The sequence below is a fragment of the Scomber scombrus genome, chromosome 9 (genome assembly GCF_963691925.1).
Source record: "Scomber scombrus chromosome 9, fScoSco1.1, whole genome shotgun sequence".
NCBI classification, from domain to species: Eukaryota; Metazoa; Chordata; class Actinopteri; order Scombriformes; family Scombridae; genus Scomber; species Scomber scombrus.
The window spans coordinates 29,267,175-29,293,784 of NC_084978.1; the positions used below are offsets into that span (position 1 = coordinate 29,267,175).

General features: G+C 44.1%; 6 non-coding genes and 2 pseudogenes across 6 annotated transcripts; 1 reads left to right on the forward strand and 7 right to left on the reverse strand.

Moving 5' to 3' along the window:
- Nucleotides 1-3,889: 3,889 nt before the first annotated feature.
- On the forward strand, nt 3,890-12,390 carry LOC133986352 (putative nuclease HARBI1; annotated as a pseudogene).
- On the reverse strand, nt 3,896-4,027 carry LOC133986495 (U1 spliceosomal RNA; annotated as a pseudogene).
- LOC133986513 (U2 spliceosomal RNA) lies at nt 4,888-5,078 on the reverse strand. The gene has a single exon (XR_009925537.1). It is a non-coding gene; the product is annotated as a U2 spliceosomal RNA (small nuclear RNA).
- LOC133986487 (U1 spliceosomal RNA) lies at nt 5,726-5,889 on the reverse strand. Its single transcript, XR_009925516.1, has one exon. It is a non-coding gene; the product is annotated as a U1 spliceosomal RNA (small nuclear RNA).
- Nucleotides 6,750-6,940, reverse strand: LOC133986519 (U2 spliceosomal RNA). Its single transcript, XR_009925542.1, has one exon. It is a non-coding gene; the product is annotated as a U2 spliceosomal RNA (small nuclear RNA).
- Nucleotides 7,588-7,751, reverse strand: LOC133986488 (U1 spliceosomal RNA). The gene has a single exon (XR_009925517.1). It is a non-coding gene; the product is annotated as a U1 spliceosomal RNA (small nuclear RNA).
- On the reverse strand, nt 8,612-8,802 carry LOC133986515 (U2 spliceosomal RNA). The gene has a single exon (XR_009925539.1). It is a non-coding gene; the product is annotated as a U2 spliceosomal RNA (small nuclear RNA).
- Nucleotides 9,450-9,613, reverse strand: LOC133986490 (U1 spliceosomal RNA). The gene has a single exon (XR_009925519.1). It is a non-coding gene; the product is annotated as a U1 spliceosomal RNA (small nuclear RNA).
- Nucleotides 12,391-26,610: the final 14,220 nt, after the last annotated feature.

Sequence of the window (26,610 nt, forward strand, 5' to 3'; positions counted from 1 at the left end):
AGGCTGGACATCTTTCACTGGCTCCATCGATTCGACGCCGCTCTGCGGACCGAGGCCCACTCCAAGTACGGGGCCTTCAAGTCCGCGCTGGTCGGGGCGGTCCTGGCGTACAACAGGGAGGACCTCCAGCTCCTCATCACTGCTGTCAGGGCCAGAGACCCGACCACGATGGAGGTGGTGACTGACCAGGATGTGGTCCGGCGTTACATCTCCCGGGACCAGCTGAAGCACCACGTCCGGCGTGTCACCCTCGGGGCCCAGGAGACGTTTCGCCTCGTCCACATCCTCATCGAGGAGCTCAAGGGTCCAGCAGGGCTTGACGAGAGCGGGGTCAGCCTCTTCAAGTCCCCTGGTAAGAAAAAAAAAAAAAAACCTGACACACACGCAAGCACATACACACACACGTGCAAAATGACTACAGCTCAACATGCATGTTTGTGTGCTTACAGATGCCATTGATGAGATGTGGGCAGCCCAGCAGCGCCACCTGGAGTGCGTCCAGGACCCACCAGGCATGGTGATGTACCGCGTTGCCCGCACCACCACCATCAACGGTGTGGACCTGCCGTACTACAAGGGCCTGCGTGGGAGCAACAGCCTGGAGGGGTTCCACAAGTCGTTGCCGCATATGATTCCAGGTAATTTAAGGGGGAAAAATACTTTCAAAACAGACAACACATTTGTATTACATTGTATCGATCTGATAATACCGGTTTGTCGTGATGTTCAGGTCCCCACTGTGCGGCACGGCCTTACCAGGTGTACCTAATCAGTGGTATCGCCAGGTGGAACTCCGACCGCAGCTCGGACGCCGTGTTTGGGGGCGGAGGCCGGCACCACCGCGTGTACTCTGCGCCGCTTATCGACCGCCTCAACACCCGCTGTCAGCAGCTGTTTGGGGAGACGGTGGAGAAAAATTTCAGGGCTCCGGCTGATGTCCAGTCTGATGAGCTGCTGGGGCTGGAATACCTTTTCAGCCAGAGTACGGGGGAGTCCTTCTCGCTTGAGGGCATCGTCCACGACGGTCCTGGGCCGGAGGAGGAGGTCGTTCAGCCTGGGGAGGCCGACCCAGACGCCAATGCCGATGAGGCGTACCAGAGCGAGGAGGAGGACCATCCTGATGTCGAGCCCCGCATCACGCTCACAAGCAGTGAGACTGCTTCGGTCAACCCTCCTGCCTTTGTGAGTAGAATACCTACTGATAGAAGAGAATACAGTGATAAATGTGACCCTGTTGAAAAAAAAAGACACTGTATGCATTTGAACTTACCTACTTTCCCTTCTCTTTCTCTCTTTCTCTCTCTCTGTGTGTGTGTGTGTGTGTTTGTGTGTGTGTGTGTGTGTGTGTGTGTGTGTGTGTGTGTGTGTGTGTGTGTGTGTATGTATGTATGTATGATTTACAGGAGGATGTCTGCAGTGACAATCCTCTGCCCGGGTTCCAGAAGCTGGAGGCATTCTGTGCTGCGCTAGTTGAGGTCGGCTTGACGGACCAGAAGCTGCTCCTCAACACTGCACAGAGGAACAGCGTCCTGGATGCCTGGAATGCGGTGGAGGAGCATGACAAACTGCCACAGCGGTACCACCAGCTGTACCGAACCCACTGGGGCAACACCCTCTACTGCAGGACCAAGAGGGACGACCTGGCTGACGCCGCCTTGGTCCAGCGGGTGAAGATGGCCAAAAGGTACGCGCCAGCTCAGCAGGACATCAGCCCGCAGCACAACCGGCTGATGTATGTGCTGGTCAAGCTGCTGTGGCTGAACTCCCCTCAGGCCTCTCGCTCCAGCCCCGAGAAGGTCAGCATCCTCAAGGCCTACGAGAGGATACAGCACCGGGTCTTGGTGGAGGACCCGATCCTCTGCAAGGCAGGCATCCCTCTCCCCAAAATCAACACCAAGACGGTGAGGGACTTTATCCGCCAGCAGGAGAGGCTGGTGAACCTGCACGCCACCAGGCAGCCAGCGATCACCTCAAAGACCGCCTCGGTGTCCTTTGAGCAGCTGCCTCCTGCACCGCGCCAGCCTGACGTCCTCCCTCCACCTGACTACCCTGTGATGGAGTACGTCCCCACGCCCAGCACAGCCGGCACAAAGGTTCTGAAGGGTCGGACCAACCTGCTTCTGGCGACGCCGCAGCCTCCTCCACAGCTTCTGCCTCTGCCGGTGATGAGGATCCCCGCCACCTCCACCATCAGCAGGCCTGTGCTGCCCCTCGTCTCCTGTTCTGCCCCGTCCACCATCACCAGGCCTGTGCTGCCCCTTGTCTCCTGTTCTGCCCCATCCACCATCACCAGGCCTGTGCTGCCCCTTGTCTCCTGTTCTGCGGGCCTCACCTCCACACAGCCGATGCTGCCTGCTGGTCAGGCATCCATCCCGCAGGTCACTCCGCCTGTGCCCATCATGCCAGCTGTTCAGCCGCCCTCTGGACAGAGTACTGCGGTAGGATCGTCATGGTCTCGATCCACGCAGTACAAAAGGAAGCTTGCAGACCACCCCACCGAGCTGGGCGTGAAGCTGACGAGGGTGCAGCATCTCCCGACCTGCAAGGTATGCGGGCACACGATCCAGGGACACAAGAAATACAAAAAAAAGACATACTGCCCTGCGATCAACCGTTCACCCTCCAAGGGACTGGAGAACAGAGTTTTCCAAAACTATGAACATTTTGTCTCTGTTGTGGACGGATTGGAGGAGTGAATGGCCGGCCCCTTGTAAATAGTGTATATAGTTCTTGTGTTTACTATTGTACGTTCTGTGTTGTTCTGTGCCTTGCAATTGCCCTTTAACACAGCACCTTTTGTTCTCTGCACTGTTCGTGCAATTTCTGAGGGCCCATTGTAAATAGTGTATATAGTTCTTGTGTTCATGTTTTACAGTTCTACATTCTGTGTGTTGTTCTCTGTGTTCTGGTCTTACAATTGCCCTTTAACATGACACATGTTGTTCTCTGCACTGTTGCACTAATTCATGCACTTTAACAGGGGTTTTTCTCTGTGTTCTGGTCTTACAAGTGCCCTTTAACTTTTCACCTCTCTAAACTGTGCCATTATGTATTGCTCCACAATACCATGCACTTCATGATGGGGTGTCCTCTGTGAGTGCCCTTTAACGCAGCACCTTTTGTTTTGCTCTGCACTGCACACTGCTGTCCTACTTCATGCACCTTGTCAGCAGCTGTTTACTGTGTTCTGGATGCTGGCAAGTTTGCTGTGGTACTGAATAAAATTGGTCAGTGCTACAGTCACAATGAGTTGTGGAGTGTCTGTGAATGGATTCAACAATAACAGAGCCTAATTATCAGAAATAAGGGGCAACATAAGTCCCAGAATAATTTAAAGTGAAGATATGGGGGCCTATAAAAGGGATAAATGCCTCTAAGTTAAGTCATAAGGGCCATAAGAATAAATGGCTTCTAGGGAAAAACAGTTAAGTACCATAAGAGGCATAGGAGTAAGTGATAATCATAATAATACGTTATTGAAAGAAAGGGAGCAAAAGAATTGCATGGCATGACTTTTGAATAGCTTTTTGTTCATATACACACTTGAAATATAGCAAAAGTATGACAATAAATTCATTTAATACTTTTGTGTGCAAATGCATGCAGATCACATAATTGTGATGTGCCATTGCAGATATAAAAGTCGTTTTTAATATCAAAAGCAACTTTGGATCAGTGATAATACAATAATACCCAAGATTTATACCTTTAACTCTTGACAGAGAGGTCACAGGTCACTGTTTCCTTTGTTTTGATGATGTCAGAGCCATGTGTGCTGTCAAATCATTGGACTTCCTGGTCCAAAATGCCTGGGGGAAGGCATATGCAAATTACTACTTGGGTCAGTGACATCAGAATTATTCATTTCTCCTACGTGGACTCTAAGCCTATGGCGTACAGGATCAATTGCACTCCTGTTCTGCGCATCCCCATTCGCAGAGGTCAGCACAACCGGAGTGCAATGGCTGAGCCTCGCCCTGGGTGAACCACCTTCTTGATCATGGTATCTCCCTTGCCAGGTAAGTATGAGTTGTACAGATCCGAGCCGGGGATGTCTTTCACAGACACAGCACGCCGACTGATGGTGGGCCATCCACACATCATCCAAACTACACGCTGTATGAGGCTGTGGATCTCATAGACTGTATATAAGAAGGTGGATCTGCACGGATTCAACACACAAGGAGACGTTTTATACTAAATGTGTCTTTCTTGCCCGAGGCCTCACTTGTCCTTCATGCCCAACCTCTTATGCCCCCGTAGGCAATTCTGTGATACGCAAATAAAATTGTCAGGCTGAGCAGTTGGTGGACGTCCGACCATTGCCGTTGCCCTTCTCTGGCAGCCAATCGGGTCGGCGGGTTTGGCAACCCTTTCCCTCTTTGTCTACCAATCCAAGGTGAAAATATCACTCTGTGTCACGCTGCATTGTACGCTGCACTTTTCCCCCATTGAGTCACAGCAGACGGCAGGTTGTCTCTCTCAAGGAGAGCGGCAATGTCCCCTGCTGGATCGTCTTCAGTCTCTCTAGTCCCTAGGCATTGCCGCTTGCTTCAGCCTCTCTAATCCCCCATTCGTCCTAGGGGATTAGAGAGGCTGAAGACGATCCAGCAGGGGGCATTGCCGCTCTCCTTGAGAGCAGACGGCAGGTTGTCTCTCTCAAGGAGAGCGGCAATGCCCCCTGCTGGATCGTCTTCAGTCTCTCTAATCCCCCATTCGTCCTAGGGGATTAGAGAGACTGAAGACGATCCAGCAGCCTTTAAAAACTATAAACATGCATTAATTGCTGGAGTGTAAAATCCCAACAAAATATCAATGTAGCTATTTAAACAGAACGACAAATCACTCACCTATTGAGCTGAATGTATTCACGTTAGACACAGAGAGAAGGGGTGCACCGTTCCCGGAGGTACTGCAATACCAGGTCGATGCGTGGAGTGGACGGAGCAAGCCCCTATTCCATCTCCTTGTTCCAAAAATCAATTTAATATATGGTCCCCGGGTAGGGGACGTATCAGATATTAAACTGATAAGAACAGATACTACACTTGATCTTAGCCAAAAGGCCGAGAAGCGATAACTGAGAATGGGTCGGAGTTAGAGGACTGGTCCTCTGCAGCGTCGGTCTCACTCGCGGTTTCACAGAGTCCAATACGAGTCAAAGACAGATTTCACTTATTTAAAAAAAAAAACTTTGATTAAATATACTTTAATACACAAACCAGTCTCAAATGTAACAAGGGGAATAAACTGGAAGTCACATTAGAGTCTGATCTGTCGTGGAGGAGAACATGTTTTTAACGATGTGTTAACTAACAGAGTTGCAGCACCATCTAGTGGAGAAAACCGCGAACGGCACCCCACTGCATTACAGAATGAAAAACAATTTCTAAATATATCCAAATATTTCTTTGTCATTTGACATTAAAATAACATGGATTTGCCAACTAAAAAGGACAAACTAGAAAGCAGAGGGTATCCCTGTGCCATCTCGTCAGCTCGATAGCTGAGCTTCTTCTGAACAACACGGCGTGTCAACGTGACTATATTCGTGCTTGTTTAACTGCCCTGACACGTTTTTCATGTACTGGGGGCGCTGTGGGGCTTCAGGGGTTAAAAAGCTGTTTGCTCCTACTCAGGTCTTCTGTATCAGATATGTCACCTGAACACCGGTTCTCTTCGGACACTGCTGGGTTTCGACTTAGTTTTCTTTCAACAGTTTTATCAGGGGAGAGCGCGAACGCAGTCCCCCACTACCAGAAATTATGCAATCGAGATTCCCACATTTGGGGAATTCGCAGAGGTCAGCACAACCGGAGTGCAATGGCTGAGCCTCGCCCTGGGTGAACCACCTTCTTGATCATGGTATCTCCCTTGCCAGGTAAGTATGAGTTGTACAGATCCGAGCCGGGGATGTCTTTCACAGACACAGCACGCCGACTGATGGTGGGCCATCCACACATCATCCAAACTACACGCTGTATGAGGCTGTGGATCTCATAGACTGTATATAAGAAGGTGGATCTGCACGGATTCAACACACAAGGAGACGTTTTATACTAAATGTGTCTTTCTTGCCCGAGGCCTCACTTGTCCTTCATGCCCAACCTCTTATGCCCCCGTAGGCAATTCTGTGATACGCAAATAAAATTGTCAGGCTGAGCAGTTGGTGGACGTCCGACCATTGCCGTTGCCCTTCTCTGGCAGCCAATCGGGTCGGCGGGTTTGGCAACCCTTTCCCTCTTTGTCTACCAATCCAAGGTGAAAATATCACTCTGTGTCACGCTGCATTGTACGCTGCACTTTTCCCCCATTGAGTCACAGCAGACGGCAGGTTGTCTCTCTCAAGGAGAGCGGCAATGCCCCCTGCTGGATCGTCTTCAGTCTCTCTAGTCCCTAGGCATTGCCGCTTGCTTCAGCCTCTCTAATCCCCCATTCGTCCTAGGGGATTAGAGAGGCTGAAGACGATCCAGCAGGGGGCATTGCCGCTCTCCTTGAGAGCAGACGGCAGGTTGTCTCTCTCAAGGAGAGCGGCAATGCCCCCTGCTGGATCGTCTTCAGTCTCTCTAATCCCCCATTCGTCCTAGGGGATTAGAGAGACTGAAGACGATCCAGCAGCCTTTAAAAACTATAAACATGCATTAATTGCTGGAGTGTAAAATCCCAACAAAATATCAATGTAGCTATTTAAACAGAACGACAAATCACTCACCTATTGAGCTGAATGTATTCACGTTAGACACAGAGAGAAGGGGTGCACCGTTCCCGGAGGTACTGCAATACCAGGTCGATGCGTGGAGTGGACGGAGCAAGCCCCTATTCCATCTCCTTGTTCCAAAAATCAATTTAATATATGGTCCCCGGGTAGGGGACTTATCAGATATTAAACTGATAAGAACAGATACTACACTTGATCTTAACCAAAAGGCCGAGAAGCGATAACTGAGAATGGGTCGGAGTTAGAGGACTGGTCCTCTGCAGCGTCGGTCTCACTCGCGGTTTCACAGAGTACAATACGAGTCAAAGACAGATTTCACTTATTTAAAAAAAAAAACTATGATTAAATATACTTTAATACACAAACCAGTCTCAAATGTAACAAGGGGAATAAACTGGAAGTCACATTAGAGTCTGATCTGTAGTGGAGGAGAACATGTTTTTAACGATGTGTTAACTAACAGAGTTGCAGCACCATCTAGTGGAGAAAACCGCGAATGGCACCCCACTGCATTACAGAATGAAAAACAATTTCTAAATATATCCAAATATTTCTTTGTCATTTGACATTAAAAAAACATGGATTTGCCAACTAAAAAGGACAAACTAGAAAGCAGAGGGTATCCCTGTGCCATCTCGTCAGCTCGATAGCTGAGCTTCTTCTGAACAACACGGCGTGTCAACGTGACTATATTCGTGCTTGTTTAACTGCCCTGACACGTTTTTCATGTACTGGGGGCGCTGTTGGGCTTCAGGGGTTAAAAAGCTGTTTGCTCCTACTCAGGTCTTCTGTATCAGATATGTCACCTGAACACCGGTTCTCTTCGGACACTGCTGGGTTTCGACTTAGTTTTCTTTCAACAGTTTTATCAGGGGAGAGCGCGAACGCAGTCCCCCACTACCAGAAATTATGCAATCGAGATTCCCACATTTGGGGAATTCGCAGAGGTCAGCACAACCGGAGTGCAATGGCTGAGCCTCGCCCTGGGTGAACCACCTTCTTGATCATGGTATCTCCCTTGCCAGGTAAGTATGAGTTGTACAGATCCGAGCCGGGGATGTCTTTCACAGACACAGCACGCCGACTGATGGTGGGCCATCCACACATCATCCAAACTACACGCTGTATGAGGCTGTGGATCTCATAGACTGTATATAAGAAGGTGGATCTGCACGGATTCAACACACAAGGAGACGTTTTATACTAAATGTGTCTTTCTTGCCCGAGGCCTCACTTGTCCTTCATGCCCAACCTCTTATGCCCCCGTAGGCAATTCTGTGATACGCAAATAAAATTGTCAGGCTGAGCAGTTGGTGGACGTCCGACCATTGCCGTTGCCCTTCTCTGGCAGCCAATCGGGTCGGCGGGTTTGGCAACCCTTTCCCTCTTTGTCTACCAATCCAAGGTGAAAATATCACTCTGTGTCACGCTGCATTGTACGCTGCACTTTTCCCCCATTGAGTCACAGCAGACGGCAGGTTGTCTCTCTCAAGGAGAGCGGCAATGCCCCCTGCTGGATCGTCTTCAGTCTCTCTAGTCCCTAGGCATTGCCGCTTGCTTCAGCCTCTCTAATCCCCCATTCGTCCTAGGGGATTAGAGAGGCTGAAGACGATCCAGCAGGGGGCATTGCCGCTCTCCTTGAGAGCAGACGGCAGGTTGTCTCTCTCAAGGAGAGCGGCAATGCCCCCTGCTGGATCGTCTTCAGTCTCTCTAATCCCCCATTCGTCCTAGGGGATTAGAGAGACTGAAGACGATCCAGCAGCCTTTAAAAACTATAAACATGCATTAATTGCTGGAGTGTAAAATCCCAACAAAATATCAATGTAGCTATTTAAACAGAACGACAAATCACTCACCTATTGAGCTGAATGTATTCACGTTAGACACAGAGAGAAGGGGTGCACCGTTCCCGGAGGTACTGCAATACCAGGTCGATGCGTGGAGTGGACGGAGCAAGCCCCTATTCCATCTCCTTGTTCCAAAAATCAATTTAATATATGGTCCCCGGGTAGGGGACTTATCAGATATTAAACTGATAAGAACAGATACTACACTTGATCTTAGCCAAAAGGCCGAGAAGCGATAACTGAGAATGGGTCGGAGTTAGAGGACTGGTCCTCTGCAGCGTCGGTCTCACTCGCGGTTTCACAGAGTACAATACGAGTCAAAGACAGATTTCACTTATTTAAAAAAAAAAACTATGATTAAATATACTTTAATACACAAACCAGTCTCAAATGTAACAAGGGGAATAAACTGGAAGTCACATTAGAGTCTGATCTGTAGTGGAGGAGAACATGTTTTTAACGATGTGTTAACTAACAGAGTTGCAGCACCATCTAGTGGAGAAAACCGCGAATGGCACCCCACTGCATTACAGAATGAAAAACAATTTCTAAATATATCCAAATATTTCTTTGTCATTTGACATTAAAAAAACATGGATTTGCCAACTAAAAAGGACAAACTAGAAAGCAGAGGGTATCCCTGTGCCATCTCGTCAGCTCGATAGCTGAGCTTCTTCTGAACAACACGGCGTGTCAACGTGACTATATTCGTGCTTGTTTAACTGCCCTGACACGTTTTTCATGTACTGGGGGCGCTGTTGGGCTTCAGGGGTTAAAAAGCTGTTTGCTCCTACTCAGGTCTTCTGTATCAGATATGTCACCTGAACACCGGTTCTCTTCGGACACTGCTGGGTTTCGACTTAGTTTTCTTTCAACAGTTTTATCAGGGGAGAGCGCGAACGCAGTCCCCCACTACCAGAAATTATGCAATCGAGATTCCCACATTTGGGGAATTCGCAGAGGTCAGCACAACCGGAGTGCAATGGCTGAGCCTCGCCCTGGGTGAACCACCTTCTTGATCATGGTATCTCCCTTGCCAGGTAAGTATGAGTTGTACAGATCCGAGCCGGGGATCTCTTTCACAGACACAGCACGCCGACTGATGGTGGGCCATCCACACATCATCCAAACTACACGCTGTATGAGGCTGTGGATCTCATAGACTGTATATAAGAAGGTGGATCTGCACGGATTCAACACACAAGGAGACGTTTTATACTAAATGTGTCTTTCTTGCCCGAGGCCTCACTTGTCCTTCATGCCCAACCTCTTATGCCCCCGTAGGCAATTCTGTGATACGCAAATAAAATTGTCAGGCTGAGCAGTTGGTGGACGTCCGACCATTGCCGTTGCCCTTCTCTGGCAGCCAATCGGGTCGGCGGGTTTGGCAACCCTTTCCCTCTTTGTCTACCAATCCAAGGTGAAAATATCACTCTGTGTCACGCTGCATTGTACGCTGCACTTTTCCCCCATTGAGTCACAGCAGACGGCAGGTTGTCTCTCTCAAGGAGAGCGGCAATGCCCCCTGCTGGATCGTCTTCAGTCTCTCTAGTCCCTAGGCATTGCCGCTTGCTTCAGCCTCTCTAATCCCCCATTCGTCCTAGGGGATTAGAGAGGCTGAAGACGATCCAGCAGGGGGCATTGCCGCTCTCCTTGAGAGCAGACGGCAGGTTGTCTCTCTCAAGGAGAGCAGCAATGCCCCCTGCTGGATCGTCTTCAGTCTCTCTAATCCCCCATTTGTACTGGGGGCGCTGATGGGCTTCAGGGGTTAAAAGCTGTTTGCTCCTACTCAGGTCTTCTGTATCAGATATGTCACCTGGGGCCCGTTTCAGAAAGCAGGTTTAGTGAAAACTCTGAGTGAGTTAACCCCGAGATGAGGGAAACTCTGGTTTTTCGGTTTCACAAAGCCAGTTCAGCTTAACTCTGAGTCAATTACCCTGGCAACATACTCCGTGAACCTAACCTGCTTGCTGGCAGGTTTTCTACAACTAACCCGGAGTTTCTCCTGCTCTTAAGTTGAAGCTTGCAGACTGAAGGCAGTGGCAGACCTGGCGTGTCCTTTCCTTGAAGAGCCAGTTGATGTTGAGGCGCAGATACTCCGCAGAAATCTCCGTCGGGAGAGGATTATTAGACCCCGATTGGATGTATTATCATTTCCTGATGAGTACCTATTTGAGCGTTTCCGTTTTTCTGCATCATCAATAATTTATTTAAACGATATTCTCAGCCCTCACCTCGTTCACATGACACATCGTGGACACGCTCTCAGTTCCGAGCAAATTCTTTGTGTTGCACTTCGTTTTTTTGCTAACGGCAGTTTTTTATATAACATCGGTGATGCAGAGCATGTGTCCAAGGCAACTGTCTGTCGGGCTGTCCGAAATGTGACGCTTGCACTTAAACGGCTACTATATACGTTTGTAGTGTTCCCAAGTCACAGACCCACCAGACTTCTCAAAGAAGAGTTCCACAGAATTGCAGGTATCAGTCTAAGCACTAATTAATTTATGTCATAAAGCTTTGAGACTTGAAGCACTAATCAGTCAATTTGATATATTTTAGGGTTTCCAGGTGTGATTGGCTGCATAGATGGCACTCACATTCCGATCATAGCTCCTTCAATAAATGAAGGAGATTATGTGAACAGGAGATCTGTCCACAGCATTAATGTACAGGTAGGTCTAAATAGTATCCCTTAACATTCCAAATGAAATATACTTCACTATACAGCTAATTACTGTTCTCCACTGTGAAGATCATATGTGATGCAGCCCACATGATAAACAATGTGGAAGCGAAGTGGCCTGGGTCTGTGCATGACTCACGAATGCTTCGCGAGTCTACACTGAGTGCCAGATTTGCCTGTGGTGAGTTTATGTATATAGCTATATCCTATGATCAAAATGTTGTCAATTTTGTTAATAAACTGTATCTTGTATCATCATAGGAGAGTTCGATGGTTACCTACTCGGAGACAGAGGGTACCCCTGCCAGTGCTATCTGCTGACCCCTTACCCTGACCCTGACCCTGGCCCACAGCAACACTACAACTTGGCTCACTGCAGGACACGAGCCAGAGTGGAGATGACCATCGGGATGCTCAAGGCCCGGTTCCAGTGCCTTCGTAGGCTCAGGGTCACCCCAGAAAGGGCTTGTGACATATAGTGGCATGTGTGGTCCTCCACAACATTGCCACTATTAGAGGGGAACAATGTCCTACTCGTTCCCCTAATGATCCAGATATTAATCCTGACCCCCCTGCTGATGCACGAGATGGAAGAGCGGTTAGAAACATGATATGCTTCAATCATTTCTGACTGGCCCATCCCCTCCCCAGTGTCAAAGAACGACAATATGCCTCTCATTTTATGAGGTCTTCTTTATTTCCTAGAAGGACAAATTTTGTACAGTTAATCCTTTGTTGTTGAAACAATTAAAAATCATGTGGGCACATCACCCCCCTTTAACTGATGGTCCAGCAGTTGAATTTCCATTTTTGTCTTGGTGATCTGCAGCCTTATATGTTCCATTTCTAAATGTGATTTGTTGATTTGTGCTTGTAAATATACTTTATAGATTTGTTTCACAGGGAACTATAGGAACAAAAATGACATTAAATTTCACAGTGCCATGTCTACTGTAGATATATGCTATAACTTGTCAAATGCTAAAATATCAGATAATGTGATTTAGTACTGTATTGTTTGTTTCAATGGTTAAATGTGGTACAATGTATAACAGTGAAAACATGATGTGTGTCATAAGGAGAGGAATACACCCAAGACATGTGAAGAGCATGGGAACCAGTATCACACGGAGGTGTGATTGGAAGGGGGTGACTGTATTAACATAGTCCTGAGTCTCCATCTGTTGATCAGCTGGTAACAACAGGGTCAGAAAACATCTGGATTTGTTTGTATGGGTAACTTTTAACCTTTAGTTGGGCAATGGGAACGAACCCTTGAAAGACCCCCCGCAGAATTTCTGGAGATTCTGTAGGGGTCAACACGGGAATCACACCTTACCCCACCTGTAAGGGATTTTCACAGGGAGGTCACAGATCCTGGAGTCAGAAGATGAAGGATGAAGCCAGACCTACAGCCCAGCGGGAGACGGCACAACTCACATTTCAATTTGCATTCTGTTTTTGTATTTAGGAGGGTCAGGGAAAGAGATAGGAGTCAGAAATTTACGAACGCTGACAGAAACGCTGTTGAATGTTAGGGAGAGTAAATTGACCCGGAGCTCTGTATATGCTTTATACATTTACTGTTAAATAAATAGCGTGTTGAGACCGAATATTCTTCTCCTATTTTTTCATCAAAACGAACACGTGGACTGAGCTCACACATAGAGAAAGATTTAGCAAGTAGAATAGCTCAGACCGCAACACTACTTAGTGTCATTGTAAGTTGTGGGTCAATGCTGAACAACATCTTACTGAGGTAAGCTGTGCTGTGGAGGTTGATGGACCCTCTTCCTCATTGTAATTTCCAGCATTGCTCTGTTAGAGAAAGAAGTTGCAAGTTGTATTGTGGAACAACACTATTAACTGAAACCAAAGTTTTGGGTTTTTTTTTTTAAAAGAAAAAAAAAAGCAGCTGTAAACCTCAACAGGCCTCTCTGCATCTTCCCTCTCTGTGGCAGCTGATAAGGTGTCTTCATCATCCTCCTGTAATGAAACAGAATGTTTGTGTTATATTCTACCCATTATGACAAATCTGTGTAATATTAAGGGTACTTACAACTGCATGGAGGTGTTTTATGGCAGAAGGCTCCACAAGACAGATTACATCATCAGTAACTGGTAGAAGATGAAGATTAGACAGTTGATGAATACCCAGAAAAGTGCCCCACCTAATTTAATTTTTTTTGTTTTTACAATGGTGTGCAGGTCCCATCACAATTTTTCAAACTCTGAGTCACCTTAAAATAGATTGATATCTGAAAGCAACAGTAGCCAATTACAAAGAACTGTAGCCTACTGCTACAAGAAAGATCAGTGTGCCAAGTTGTGTCTAAGATGAATGGGTGGCCATTACTGAACGAACACTAGAAAAAGGATGAATGTACATGCCATTCATTTGAATATCTTACCTCTTATGTAGGCCCCTGTGTTCTGGGGCATGGCTGGGTCCGATGAGCTCCCCCCAGAGATGCCCTCAGCAATGGGTCGCCCACTGTTCTGACTGAGGGCCATCTCTTCAGCCTCCGTGAGAGGTGGTGGTGGTGGACCGCCACCTGTTTTGCGGGCCTCAGCCTTTTTTCTGTTGGCTATAATGGCGGTCAAATTTGAACATATCCAGAAAACACACATTTGGAGACTTGTAGGCTATGTATAAAGGCATTCAGGTGTTGCTTTCATATAGACAATATTAAATACTGGCAGTGTTGGGATTTTTCTTTGTTTAGCAGATTACCCTAATTACTTAAATATATATATATCACATGTTGAATATAGCCACTGAATGCTGTTTAATGATGGCAGGCTGAACAACATCACAATTGCTTGTACTTAAATTATACCTTACCTGTTTGAACTACATTTTTGTATTTCATCTTTAATTGCTGCCAAGTCCGTTTGGTGCCTGTTGGGTTGCACCTGTGCGCACAAACACACATATGGAATATAATTGTTGAATAAGTGGATCATTCAAGACAAAATATTTCTTTTTTTCTCCAATTAATACTCACGCATTGACTCGGTCAGCAATTTTCTGCCACGCGAGCTCCCGCTCTTTCGCTGCTGCCACAGTATTGCTTTTTCTTTTAAATATATGCTCACTTTCTGCATATGCGGTCATTAATATATCCAACTCCACTGGGGAGAAGTACGAGGATCGAGGCTTTTTGTCACTTGTTGCCATGGTGAGTCATGTGTTCTGTGTTCCATTGATGAGGGCTTTTTATATCCTCATGCACGGGCTTCAATCAGGGTTACCTTGACTCAGAGTTGATTGAACTAACTGTTATCACCTGTTCTGAAACCGAAAACTCAGAGTTTGACAGCTCAGAGTCGGTCAACCTAGAGTTACGGTTTTACCTCGGAGTTAGTTAAACCTGCTTCCTGAAACGGAAACTCAGTTACGCTCACAATCTAACACCAGCCCGATTAAAATGAGAGATGGGTTATTCAGCCTACTTTCAGAAGATGAACCGTCAGCTCTTCGTGTTTCTGGATTTTGGCGGAGTTTCAGCGGGATGCGATCTCGTTAAGACTCCGTTGTTCCTCGAACTGCGTATGGGCTGCGGGAACCGGTCTGCTGGCTTAAACGCTGCTCGTTCCGGCTGGTCTCCGAAGGCGTTGTCTCTCTCTGGGGTCCCGGTGGTGAGCACCTGGGATGGTTTCGGTGCTTTCGGTGGAGTTTAAAGCGTACTGATAATTTAATTTGTTGCTCAATGCAGCTTCAAAAGTCGGAGCTGGCCAAGCATCTAACTCTCGAAGTCCGTCAAACAGAACGAAACTTAGAAGAAAAAAAAAATCTAAATAAGTATTAAATGTCTTTGGTTGAGCTTCGGCTTGAAGATACAAAACTTGCTGATTATATAAAAAGTGTTCAAGAATTTTGAACTATGCCACGTAAAATTGACAAAACTAAAGGAAGTTACTTAAAGGGGCTATATTTCAGGAATTTTATTTTTGCTATGTCAACAACTAATGGTGTATTGACATCTGGAGTAGAGAGTTACGTCACACGCCCTCTGTGTGTGTTGTTCTGGAGCCTTTGTTTTGAAAGCCGGTCTGGAAGCGCGTTCATGTTAGTGCATGTGAAACACCTCCTCCTCTCCTCCCCCGGAACCGTTAGTCCACTCCCCCTATATAACTGCTGCAGCGAGGGCGGAGCAGCGGAGCTTGAGCTTCTTCTCTTGGACAGGTAAGTAACTTTATGTGTGTATACAGTCACATATCTGTTTAGTTAGTGTTAGACTAACGTTAGACATAATGTCGCATATCATGTTCATTTAGTTGACAGTCTTAGGACGGGCTAACGGTCAGGCTCGAGCTGTTGATTAGTTATATTTGAGGCTCAGGTGACAGAGCAGCAGACAGCCGCCTGTGCTGCAGCTCGGCTTCATGATGGCTATGGAGCTAGCATTCAAACACAAAGTAATATAAAGTGTTTGTGTGTGTGTGTGTGTGTGTGTGTGTTATACTGGTGGTAGCCGCAGTTACAGTGAAAGAGATGGTTATAAGTGTATTTGTCCTCTATGAGAGAGATAAAGAAGAAGAATAGGACTTTTGTTTTGCTGTTAGCATAAACAAGCTAAAGCTAAGCTATGCGAGCTAGCGTCATACCTCTGAGCTGGTAGCCATGTGGCTAACGTTAGCAATAAACATTGTGAAATATTAACAGAGGAAGGAATGGGAATGCTTATGACTAGTGCTATGTGTTATCACATTGTATGTCCACATATTCTGCGCATGCTTTTATATCCACTCATGTAATTGCAGAAACGTGGGTGTGTTAATTGTTAATGTGTCTCTGATGTGCACATCACCCAGTCTGAGGACTAATTGTTTTCACATTTATTTATTATAACAGTTTCCCAGCATCACCTCTAAGTGTCGCCAAAGGATCAACAGCTGTAGAAACGTGCGTACGCCAGCCATGGAGTTGGCGTGGGGCACCGCACATTTCCACGGTCATTTCACTCTTGATACATCTGAACTCTGCCGTGAAAAAGAACGTACGCCACGTTTTTGTGCGTACGCACCCTTTGTACATGAGGCCCCTGGAGATTCCTTCCTCATATAGACCTTTATCAATTCAATATATAGATTCCAAAATATTGTCCAGTATTTTGGCAAGACGTCTTAACTCGTATTGCCTAAGTTAGTGGCAACAGATCAACTGGTTTTGTTCGAAATCGCCATTCATACTCAAATATACGACGACTATTAGGTATCATGCAGTATGTAAGATATAACAAGAATAATGCAGTAATAGTGACACTAGATGCTGAAAAAGCATTTGATAGAGTAGAATGGAATTATTTATTCAGAACTCTTAATGAATTTTCTTTTGGTGATACTTTTATTGATTGGGTCAAATTGCTTTATGCATCTCCACAACCTGCTGTATCTGTTAACGGTTTGACTACCCAGATATTTTTTCCCCGCCCAAGTTCTCTAATTAAATTTTTTACCTATAGTTACTAAAATCAAATCAGACCTTCAAAGATGGATGAATTTACCAGTGTCTTTACTAGGCCGGATTGCAATTATTAAAATGAATGTTTTGCCACGCTTATTGTATCCAATTCTGATGTTACCTACCAGTATTCCATTAAAATTGTTTAAATTAATACATAGTTCAATTCGTAGATTTGTCTGGAAAAATAAGCGCCCTAGGTTGAAGTTACAAAAGCTCCAATCGCCCATAAGAAAGGGTGGGTTAGCCTTACCTAATTTGATTTATTATCACTGGGCCTCACAAATGAGATTTGTCACAGACTGGGTAAAAGATAGTCAGTTTTCTTTTACAGATCTCGAAAGTATAGGTCTAGATAATGTATCAATGTCAGACCTTCCCATTGTATGTTCCAGGAAGTTACAAATCAAGATGAGGATAATTTTATAGATACAAATATATGCAAGTCTTTGAATAGCATACGTAAATACTTTGGACTTAGTCAATATTCATTTTTAGCACCCATTGCTAATAACCCTGACTTTGAATATACTTGTGTAGATATAGGGTTTAGAGATTGGAAGGCTGCTGGTATCACAAAAATGTATCATATGTATTTGGGTGATGCACTAAAGTCTTTTCAGCAACTACAAGAAGAGTTTAATCTCTCTAGAATACACTTTTATCGTTATTTACAAATTAGGAGTTCTCAAACTCAACTCCATATTACAAAAGTGGCAGAAAGCTGAATATTTTTGATAGTCTTATCACAAAGGCAGCAAGAATTAATAAGAAAGTGATGACTAATATATATGATCAGTTGCTTATGAATGATAACACTACAATAAATATCAAAAGTAGCTGGGAAAAAGACTGCTACAGAGAAAACGAAATTGTATTCATGCATAGAAAAAAAAATTTGAACTCCGAAAAAAGGAGGTTGAATGTTCCTTACAAATAGAAATACTCAATGTAATTTTGAATCCTCCTCGTATTCACAAAATGAAAAGCCGAACTTAAATTAACCAACTGCCGTCTGTGTCTCTTCCTTACTGAAGCGTGCAGCTGTCAACCTGAATAAAAAAAGGGACTATTTCACTGAACAATGTAAAATATAGCAGTGTGAAAATAAATCATAGCCGCCGCTCCTTCAAATTTCTCCCCTATTTTTTTTTAAATTGTTCACCGTCCACCTTCACAGCAGAGTCCTGTCGGGTACTCGCGAGCACTAAGGTAAACTAGGAACTTTGAGGTTATGCGGTTGTCAAGGCAACAGGTCAGAGAGTCAGCGGAGTGTAAAGCGGCGACTTACCGCCGGAGAAAAGGTAGACTTAGTAGTTATTAGCTTGAGATAACTCGACAGCACTAGCAGAGGAGTTGAGAGACAAAAGTTTGAAGAAGCACCGGCTTCATTCAAATCTCCGGTGTGGGTTCATTTCGGTTTCGCCATTGAATATATGCAGGTGTCTCCCGTAAATTGATAGCGGCTGGATCGATCGAGCAAGCAAGAGTGCGCGCTAGTGAGTGACTGTACGTGTGTGTGTGTTTGTGTGACTATCAATGTAGCGCGTATGAGAGCACAACATCCTTACAGCTATGTGTTGCAGCTTCTTAGACCAATCCCCCCACCGGACCGACACCGATCGCCCACCCCCTCCCCCCCCTTCCCCAACTCAGTGTAATGTTTTATACATATTTTATACTGTATAGCGTATACAGTAGTCAAGGAATAAGAGGCAGTTTACCATTTGAAAGTATTGTGTTTGGTAACTGTTAACTTGAAAGGAAAGTGTTATATTGTTCAGTACACCAGTGATACTGTAATTGTTTACTGTGAAATGCATGTTTTTGCTGACAAGCAAAATAAAGAGATAATTTTGGGAGAAAAAAAGTTGTTCTCTTTACGCACAAAACACGTACCGAAACGGAACCGAAACCGTTGCCCAAAAACTGAGTGTGAACTGTGAGAGGGATTTTTCAACAATAAATAGGGTAAGACATTTAATAATATATCAAAGGAAAAAACTAGAAACAATTTTAAAATGAGTGTGTAGTAAATTGAGAGAAACAATCTCATTTTTGTTTCTATTTGTAGGTGAAGACTGACTTGAGAAACAGGCTGCAGGGCGACCACCTTGCAGCATGTATGATGCTGAGCATCAGTGGGCCACCTCTGGCAGCGTTTCCTTACAACAGAGCCTTAGAGCTCTTCTTTAAAAAACAAAGAAAGATTCAGTATTCTGAGGCAGGGTGCAAACCTGCAGAAATTATTATTTATTGTTTTTACTTTTATTTATTTCATTTCTATTGTTTTATTTATTTAATTTTATTCATTTATTTTTCATTACATTACATTAAAATTTTTACATACAGTGGACCACTGAATAAATGTGTTGTAAAAGTAAAATCTGCAGTCAAATGTCATTTGTTTACACCGCCGCAGCTCCCCAGAGAGCCTGCCCCCACTGCTGAAAAAAATCCTAGAGGAAACACTGTATAGCCTATATTTGCAAAATAATAGCAAATTAAAATATTTACTTTACCTGGTTAAAGCTTAGCGCACAGCGTCTGCACATCAGGGCTGTAAGTTGTCACCCTCATCTTCACGCAAGATTGCAAGCTGTCATCTGTGAGGCGTGAGCGATGTTTTTTTTTATATAGTTCATGGTGGAGAAGTAAGGAGCCCGTAAAGGGACATGGTGAAAATAAAATAAAACTTTGGTTTCCTGTAAGCACGAGAAACATTTCTGGTGAGCACGAGATACTTTCTGGTGAGCACGAGATACTTTTCTCGTGCTCACCAGAAAGTATTGCATGCGCGCATGATGTCTGAAAGAGGACCAATCCGACCATTTTTTTGTGTATTATTTTATCATTATTAAGGCAAAAGAACGCAATTTATGTCCATTGACATTATAATGAATAGGCTATAGGCTTAATATTAGTTTGCATCCAGCGTGCAGTGTGGACTTCATTACATATGCTGCACGGCTGTTACCACAATTATGAAATGCTAAGTTTATTGTCTGTGACTGTGACCCTCATAAAAGTAATATTTTACAAATCTACATTATATAAACTAACGAAATTCGTTAAAGTAAGTCATTTGGCGACTTATAAGTCATTCAGTTAAACTAAGTCTATTCCTGTGAGCGTGAATGATCACTCCAAGTGAACGAACTTTCTTACTTTACTGGAGTAAAGAGTTGAATCAGTACGTCTGCTTTTACTAGTCTTTTTTACACAAATATCTAGTACTGCATACTACACAGGCATAACTCAGAAGAACAAGTTTGTACTTTTTAATCATAGTGCGTTGTGTTAATTGATTAGCTGTTTTGTGTTTTACCGGCGCACAGCACGCAAACACACACCTGTGCATGTTTTATGAGAGTAAACTGTCTGCCTATGTTTCGGTTTCTCGTGAGCAGCAAAAGTTTTATTTTATTTTCACCATGTCCCTTTACGGGCTCCGTAGAGAAGACCTGCTTACATACATATGTGGATCTGAATCGACAGGATGCATATTTTTTCATGTTGGTGTAAGTGTCGGCGATGGCATTCCACGTTTCAAAAACAAGTTGGTCCGATTTAGGAAGGTTTTCAATCTCTTTCCATTTGTGATTGTGAGCAAGCATGGCCTTCTGACGGGCAACATCTTCAAGATCAGCTGTCAATCGCTGGAACTTGGACACCCACATATCTTTGTCGGCTATGCCGGCCAGTTCCATCTCCAGATCTGGTTGACTTACACTTGCAAATGCAGTCATATTCAGTAGGCATGGATTGATGGTCAGGGGAGTGACAGGGAAGGATGATGTGTTTTTTTCATCTCTGAAGTCACAGAATCTTTTCCCAAACGATGTTTGCATTGCAGTGATTGCAGACTGCAAATACTCCACATTTATCATGTTGTGATCTTGTTTGAACTCTCTCAAAGAGGGGAAGTGAGACAGTGTACCTCTCTGTAAATATCTGGCAAACACTGTCAGCTTGCGCTTGAATGCCAAAACCTCCTCCTGCATGTGCAGGACTGTGCCTCCTTTCCCCTGAAGAGTTGTGTTCAGCGTGTTCAGGTGCGCTGTCATATCTACCATGAAGTGTAGTTTTTCCAGCCACTCTGGCTGTTCCAGCTCAGGAAAGGTGAGCCCTTTGCTGCCCAGGAAAGTTTTCACCTCTTCCAGACACGCAGCAAAGCGTTTCAGCACCTCCCCTCTACCGGACTCTGTTGTGCAGCAGGAGATCAGAATGCATGCTTTCCACCTCGTCCAGTAACAAACGGAACTGACAGTGATTTAAACCTTTTGCCATTATTTTGTTGACAATCTGAATGACAACATTCATTACTTCTGTGCATTCCAGAGGAAATGTTTGAGCACACAATGCATCCTGGTGCGGGATGCAGTGAAATGTCACCAGTGTTCTACCCAGTGACTTCTGTAGTAAAGCCACAAAGCCCTTGTGCGCTCCTGCCATACTCGGTGCCCCATCAGTAGCCACTGACACCAGGTGGGTAGTGTTTATTTGTTTGGTTCTTAGACAATCCAAGACAGCCTCAGAGATCGGATTTTCTGCACAATTTCACTCTTGTTTTTAAAGTCTGTGAATAGATGTTCTGAAATCTTAATGAATTATTATTTTATATATTCTCCATCTGTGAACGGCTTCCCGTGCCTGACTATTTCCTGAGCTGACACAAAACAAACATATGTAGTTGAATTTGCAGACTTCATCCACTTCTTGAAATTATTTTTGGCTCTGTTCAGCCTTCCGCATCAGTTCTGATACGGCTTTTTTTCTCTCATCTCCATCCGGATATTTTTCAGAAAAGGCTGTATGCTTATACTGGAAATGTCTTGCAACATTTGACTTTTTGTTGTTTGCCAATTTCTCACCACATATTAAGCATACTGGTAAACCAGTTTCGTCAGGGGTGAAAGCAAATGAATCTGCCCACGTAGCATTGAATGTTCTGTTTTCTTCAGAAACTTTTCTTTTCTTAGATTTATCCATGGTTGGCTTAACTTGGGTCGAAGTTCACTAAATAGAGGGCTGGGCCTGCTGGCGGGTGTCGCACATCGGCAGTTGTGACGTATATTTTGAGCAACAAAAAATTAACACATTTTATTTTAATGTTACAAGATCACCATAAATTCAAATTTAGAATTATATTTAAAAAACTAACGAACTAAAATAAAATACAGTTGAATTAAATACTCGATAGCAAGGAGTATATGTGCTAGTTGCCACTATTCTGAGGCAGTTAGTGTGAAAAAGTGAAGGACTTTGATCAGCGTCCTTACTGCACACAGCTCGCCACAGGAAGCCACAGCAGAGGGAAGAAAGAGCCGCATGAGGCTCCGGAGCCGCAGGTTGCCGACCCCTGACCTAGATGACCAGACCTGGTGCAAAGTTTTGTATAATGCCAAGAAAATCACTAGATTAGACAAATCACATGAAACACAATATAAGATAATTAATAAACTGCATGTGACTCCTGAAATATGTAGTAAATGTGATGACTCATGTTCTGCATCATGTAGGAAGTGTCAAAAACAACACTTATTTTCATTTAATATGGTCATGCTCATTGATTAAAATATTCTTGTTTACTGTTCAAACAGAGATGGAGAACTTCTTGGGCATTAAAATAATAATGGATCCTTAACAGTGTATTTTTGGCATCAGCCCCGTGCCCTTGCCTTGTCAAACTGTAAAATTGTTAAATATCATGTTGTATGCTGCACGCCTTTCGATCCTGCAGTTTTGGCTTGAGGTACATCCTCCTACGATATCAATGTGGTACGATAAACTATTATCAATTCTTCCTTTTGAACGGTTATCTCATGACCCAACTCTGGAGGATTTTGTCAAAGAGTGGTCCCCCCTTAGTATTTATTTTGGTAGTGAGTGGCCAGCAATAACAAGTATTGGAGTAAATTAAGATTCAGCATTAGCATTCACTGGTATTATGAATCCCCCCTCACCCCGCACACACAATTTGTGTTTTTTAAATGTATTTATTTATTTTTTGATTGCTTGTTTTGTTTTGTGTTTTGTTTTTGAATATGTGTATGGTCTTGTATTATATGTTATCTTTTTGTGACAGCAGAAAGCTGTGATCATATGTTGCCCTCTTGATGAGTATTTGTTTTGCTGTCTCAAAATGAAAATTAAAAAGAAAGTTAAGAAGCAGAGGACCTTAACAGGTTATTTGTCCGCTTTGATGCAGATAACAACACCAGGGTAATGGACAGGCTGCCATCAGATCATCAGGCACTCATTCTAGACTCAAATGAGTTTATGAGGGCACTGGGCAACATCAACACGAGGAAGGCGGCTGGACCAGACAGCGTTCCGGGGCGGGTACTTCAGGCATGTGCAGATCAGTTGGCAGAGGTCTTCACTAACATCTTCAACCTTTCCCTGAACAACACTGTTGTCCCAACTTGTCTCAAAGCAACAACCATTGTTCCTATGCCCAAGCAAAAAAGCATTAGTTGTTTAAATGACTATCGCCCAATTGCACTCACCCCGGTCATAGCCAAATTCTTTGAGAGATTAATTCTGGCCCAGATTAAACGTTCCATCCCTGCCACGCAAGACCAACACCAGTTTGCCTACCGGGCAAACAGATCAACAGAAGACGCAATCTGTGTTGCCCTCCACACTACACTGGAGCACCTGGAATGTCCTGACGGATATGTCAGGATGCTCCTCTTGGACTTTAGTTCAGCCTTTAACACTGTCATTGGTAACAGCCCAGTGTCTAAACTTCATGGATTGGGCCTGAACACAACCATATGCAACTGGGTCCTGTAGTTCCTGACCAACCATCCTCAGATTGTCAGGCTGGGAAAACAAACATCCTCCACTCTCATCCTGAACACTGGTGTTCCTCAGGGGTGTGTCCTGAGCCCTGTCCTGTATGCCCTCTTCACCCATGACTGCAACCTGTCCATGCAACAAACACCATCATAAAGTTTGCAGATGACACGACAGTCATGGGTCTGATCTCCAACAACGATGAGTCAGCATACAGGGATGAGGTGCAAAACCTGACAGTCTGGTGTTCCACTAATAACCTCATCCTGAATAATAAGAAGACAAAGGCTTCCGGGTTGATGGCGTGCTAGGGCAAACGTGCAGAGGAGAGCTCCCGAGCAAAGTCCGTTTTATTTGTAAATTTACGCCTGTAAAGTGACCATAACCTTACTCCAACGACCTCTCTCTGCTAAACTCACGTTCAGGATGTCGGACAAAGGCAGAAAAGACAAGACGTTGACCAAAAGTACTGAAGAGGGATGCACCACACGCACAATGGTGGCAGAGCAGCTAACACTAGCCATGTTGGTGACTGAACTTGAAAAGAACCGGATTAACATCACGGAATATGGAGTTTATTCCCTATCTTAATTCAAGAGCATATTAAATGGATTTGAGAGCAGTATTTATTGATTTCATGCTCAGATTTTGTGATATTTACTATCAAAACTCTGCTCTCGCGCTCAAATTTGCTGCGCGCATGCTCGCACTGTGTCCTCGCACTCGGTTACAACGCTGCTCGCGCAGATTTCCTGCACTCACACTCGTGTTCTTCCTCTCGCGCTCAGGGAGTTTGTGCTTGCGGATCTCTGCCCTGCTCTCGAATCAAAACTGTAAACGCGTGCGTTCGCTGCTCTTCGAGGAGCGTTGCATACAGGCGGGCACTCTTTCAACCGGGTTTATCCACTCCTGACCTCCGGTGCTGTAATAAATGTGGTTTCTTTCATTTTTTTGACCACTGTTGGAATAAAATATCATGTAATAAATACACAAGCGTCCGTGATGTTCATTAAAATAGCTATATTGTATAATAATAATAATATTTATTAATATCATTATTAATAATAGTATTATTAATGATATTATTTTTTTGACCACTGTTGGAATAAAATATAATTTAATAAATACAAAAGCGTCCGTGATGTTCATTAAAATAGCTATATTGTATTATAATAATATTCTCTGTTTCCACCACTTTCAGGAGAGAGAGCGTGTCCTACAACTGGCAATAAAGAAGCGCCAGCTCTTTTACGAGGGCAAGAAAATCTTTATTTTCCCAGATCTGAGCGCTCGTCTGGCGGCCAAGGGCAGCGCCTACAAGAGAGTAAAAACACAGTTTTAGTTGACTTTGGCTGAGTTGGCAAATGACTCCTAACGACAGGGACTGTCTTATCAACAACAGGGGTCACCCTTGGATAGACTTTCACCCAACGGACTACACTCAGCATGGATGTAACGCCCAGTTACCAGTTTCACCCCGCTTTCATGGCGTCCGGTTGCTATGGTAACCGAACACTGTAAGTGCCCTTGGAGCCTTGCTCTTTGAATTGACTTATCTACAGGTATGGCACCTTAATGCACAGTTATCATTATGTTTTAATTAGCATTGGCTATTCTTAGTTCATTACATTTTATTTTTTAATACTGGATGTTTAGTTTATTTTATTTTATCCCTGCCAATGTGTTTTTATTTGTGTTTTTATTTGAGTTTTACCTTATTCTTTATTCTGAAGAGGCACCCTAATGCACAACATTATTCTGGTTTAATATATTATTGGCCACTTATCTTTAATTTCATTATATTTCACTCCGTGGCTTACTGGGTGCTCTCGGTTGAATTGCTATTTTTATACTGTGACCAGTCATTTCTTATAAATGCCTTAGATAATCTTTAGTTGGTCTCTGTTCGGCAGTCGCTGGGACACGGTTGTTACCTCATATTGAACTGGCTGAATAATCAAGACTTAAGGAGAAAGGGACAAAATCAATCTGGATATTGGTACTATCAGAGAAATGAGAAGACCAGTTAGATACATTTTCCTTCTAAATCCCACCATCAACTTAATTTTATTGTCATTATATTGATCTATTCTCGTTCTTTTCTTCTTTCTTTTCTAGGTGTATCTTTATTTCATGATGTTCTTATTATATTTCCATGGTTCATATTGATTTTGGCGTTATATGTTAAGAATGAATGCTCAGAGAGCTCTCCCAGGGAGAGTAGATAACTTAAGGATAGTTACAAGGAAGTTAAGTGTTTATCACAGGGGGTGGGGAATGGGGAGGTTGGTGTTCACACAGAGATCTTTTATTTTTAATTTCACATCAGGATTACAGTACATTTTGATTAGAGGTTACCAAGATGACTAACTTCACTATACTATCCCTCAATGTTAGAGGGTTAAATTCACCATTTAAGCAACATTTGGAACCGGTCGATGTTCGACGTATGCAGAACAAACAGTACAAAATAGTGGCATCCTCAGGGGATGGTTCTAAGACCAAAGGGGTTATGATCTTAATGAAACGTAAACTAAATCTGGTAATTGAGAAAATTAGTTCTAACAACTCAGGGAGATTGGCTTACTGTGGGGTTTGTAGTCAGGGGAAAAAATAGCCTTTGCAAGTATTTACGCCCCCACGCCCTTCAACCCATCTCATTTTCCTTGGTTGACCAAAGAGCTGCTGAGTCTCTCTAACTACTCACTTATTGTAGGATCGGATATGAATACGTTTTTTTATTGTAATTCAGATAGGTCTAATCCATCTATTACACATACACAAGCTTTATCCTCCGAAGCTTTAAAAAACTTTGTTAAGGATATAAATCTGATTGATATTTGGAGGGTTCAGAACCCTACGGCTAGAGATTACACATATTTTTCCCCACATCATAAAATGTTCTCGAGAAGAGATTACATTTTATCCACACCAGACTTGATTCCAACCATTGACAAGGTGGTTTTCTTGCCTCGTAATAATCTCTGACCATAATGCAATAATAACCATATTTAATTTTGATTTTTTAAAAGGTAATCCGTCCAGATGGAGTTTTAATACAACCCTTCTGAGAAACGAAAACTACCTT